Genomic DNA, 3,242 nt, shown 5'->3' with positions numbered 1-3,242 from the left:
AAGTTTCAGTGGTGGAAAACCCAAAAATGGAGTGGTACCCTTGGATTTGGACACCTCAAGCAAGCTCCGTGAAGAGATGATTTATGAAGAATGGAAATGGGATTGTGTGTGTTTTGTGGTTGCAAATTCTTGTGATGGAATGTGATTGATGAAGACAAGGTTGAAAATCTTGTTGTTGAGGAAAGTAGAGTCATGGATATCGACAAAAATGATTCAACAAGTTTTGGATCATGTTGTTGATACCGAGATTGATGATGATGTTTGGTATTGGTATTTTTCTCTTGGAGGACAATACCTGTTATTGATGATTCATATAGCAGAAGAAAAATTATGTTGTTGTGGGAAGATAATATAGAGAGAGCATTCTGATGGAAAGATTGCATCAACAGAGAAAATGGCTGAACGCATATGGGAGCCAGGGTTACCAACTAAAGAAACGTCAGATACAAGACTGATCAGATAACTTCATATTCAAGTTAAGCAACTGCTTTCACAGTTTCAGGAAGTGCCACGATTACTAATTAGTGCATCTGAGTTTGGCGCTAAGATTCATAAACCTCCTGATGTAAAGGAGAAGCTACTAAGCGATGAAACCTTGGGAAACCTCAGAAGAGTGAAAGAGCTTATGGCTGATGTGAGATTCAACCTTGTTCCTTCCAAGGAAGATTACATTCCGTTGAAAAATGTGGTTAAATTGAAGCATACTAGAACTGGATTTCTCTATGGATCATACTACGCAGAACAGAGCTGCGACTGTGACGATGTGAAGCAACTGATACATGGTGGTGATATGGAGGAGTATTACATGAAGCACAGGGGGAAGTCTAAGCAATCAAGGACAGATTCAGTTTTTAAGAGAAATAATCATTCTAACTTTGCAAACTTAGTACTGAAACCATCACTGATGGATTTTGGTTTTGATGGCAATGGATTCTGCATCGACTCAAATGGGAAATTGCTACCTCCTATCAAGATGCTTGCTGAGGTTATGAGTGGACTCTTTTTGCTCCTTAAGCTCGGCATGAGAAGTAAATGCAAAGGAGACAGCCTAATGAAGGCAGTTCGAGACGTGTTGGTTGCACAAAGGACTGTTGGTGATTTAGCTAACAAGTGGCTACTGAACACTGAAGATGGTACCAGCAGAGTTATTGCAGTATGGGATTTTTTTTCATCTTCAGGGAATTGGTTATTGCAGGCTTCGACACAGGCTGTTTTTAGCTAGCTGGACATTCAAAAGGATTTACAAAGAGAATTCATGGCCATTTACGCATGGTCATTTACGAAGAGTCTTTAGTTAATATCACAACTAAGCACAAGATATTAACTGAGACGTCTAAAAATGAGAACGAGGACATGTGGTCTTATATGCGGAGCATTCTCAAGGAACTATGTGTAGCTGAGTTTGAAGTGGCAACAAAGACAGTGAAGAAGAGCCTTGAAGGGTTGTGTGTAATCACGGGAAGAATCGCAAGCTGCTGTCTTTTGAGAATCTTGGTGTTGGCATATTTTATCAGTCCAATGAAGAGGGTTCTGTTGAATTTTGTTGGAAAGAACATCCTCCAGACAAAGTTACAAAATGGGATGCAGGCTTTACTTCACTACGGAGACTGGAGAGGAACTAGTACAACCACCATATGTTACTTCACTTCTCAGGTCTGGAACTATGCACTCAAAGCTTATTTCCAAAGGCTTTTCAACGTTAAGATAGACAAGTACGCCTATTGGACGTGGTTCATGGCTAACATGACATTTGGAGAAACATCTGGTGCAAGTTGGCTTCGTCCTCAGTACAAGCTGTCAAAATTCTCATCCTTGAGGACAATTATATGTAAGCTTGTGCTCATTCACGAGAATCTAATCAATCACAAATACAACTTTATCTTTTATCTCTCCCTCTATCTCTGATCTTCACCTCATCTTCTAGGATTTCAGGTTGATTAGATGATCCTTCTCTCCCTCTTGGTCATCTCTTGATCAGATCTCCCTTCTTTCTTAGTTACTGTCTCATTCTGATGACTGAATCGGGTTCGAGTCTCTAGAAGCAGATATTCTGTATTTGATGATCAATTCTATTCCCTTCTGGATAGAGTCTGGTGGCCTGAAGGAATGGATCCTGTTATTTCTCTCCCTCCACACTTCATAGATCGATGCTTGCCATGCAAGGAGAGTAAGGTATTTTTTATGCTTATTACGAGTAGTTTATGAGCGAATTAAGTGTCTCACTCCAAGTGTGATTTGTAGATGAAAAATCCAGCTTGAGAGAGAGCGCCGACCAAACTGAGCTACTGAAGGAGCACCCAAAGAGTTTCCTACTCCGTAAACCCCAAGAGGTAAGCCTGCCAATTGTAGGGCATCGATTAAGTAAGAACAACCAAGCAGAGATTTGTGCTTAGGAATTCCCTTTTTGATCCGAATAACCTTCTCCCAAGGAACTTGCGGCTTTTGCTCTCTGATTAAGTGGTAAACTGTGCTGGATTTAAATGAGTTACTTAATTGTCCATTCACTCTCCATTGCAGAGTATCAACTGAGTCGCCAAGGGACAATGTTATCATGTGGATTTGGAGTTCTTCCAGCCTAGGAGATCTTTCTGCAGGCATTATCCAACCGCCATTAGACCAGAGAGAGTGAAGAGCAGCAGAGCGGGGGATACCAGTAATTTGGGGACCATTAGCGCCAATGTAGTTAAAGAGAGGGCGAAGGTCTGTCCATGGATCAGTCCAGAACCAACATGTCTGCCCATTACCAGGTAAAACTCAAACCCGTTGCGTAATAAGAATCCCAGACGAAGAATTTGCTTGAATACCCAAGTGTGACTTTGTTTCTCTTTTATTTCCCAAATAGTGCTATCTTTGATGACGTTTTGGTGCATCCATTCAACCCAAATGGAGTCTGTTTTGAAGAGAATGAAGCCACAACAGCTTAAGAGAGCATGTGCGGTTCCACATCTTTGAACTCTTAAAGCCCAGTCCACCTTCACGCTTGGGAGAAGTGACCAATTCCCAGGAGACTTTTGCTGAGAACCTCCCCTCCAGAGAGCCCTTCCACAGGTAAGCATTGCACATTGACTCTATCTTGTTAATACATTCCTGGGGCAGTATGTAAGCTTGGCACCAGAAGTTAGTAATGCACCGTTGATATCAACACTTGTCTGAATCAGAAGCGAGTCTATCTTGTTAAAACTCGGTTTTCTTGCAACCTTGGTTTTAAATGTCGTGTGGCGAGGATTGGCGAAAGGAGGCTC

General features: G+C 41.6%; 1 long non-coding RNA gene across 3 annotated transcripts; it reads left to right on the top strand.

Annotated features, from left to right (window-relative positions):
- Nucleotides 1-6: 6 nt before the first annotated feature.
- LOC106321562 lies at nt 7-3,234 on the top strand. Of its 3 annotated transcripts, none has more exons than XR_001266094.1 (5): nt 7-1,828; nt 2,088-2,172; nt 2,242-2,330; nt 2,518-2,747; nt 2,843-3,234. It is a non-coding gene; the product is annotated as an uncharacterized LOC106321562 (long non-coding RNA). The 3 variants fall into 3 exon arrangements; XR_001266093.1 differs by having other exon boundaries at nt 1,933-2,172; XR_001266092.1 differs by having other exon boundaries at nt 1,925-2,172.
- Nucleotides 3,235-3,242: the final 8 nt, after the last annotated feature.

This window comes from Brassica oleracea, unplaced genomic scaffold (assembly GCF_000695525.1).
Source record: "Brassica oleracea var. oleracea cultivar TO1000 unplaced genomic scaffold, BOL UnpScaffold01998, whole genome shotgun sequence".
NCBI classification, from domain to species: Eukaryota; Viridiplantae; Streptophyta; class Magnoliopsida; order Brassicales; family Brassicaceae; genus Brassica; species Brassica oleracea.
Note: the sequence above shows the minus strand (reverse complement) of the source record. Positions and strands in the feature narration are given on the sequence as shown.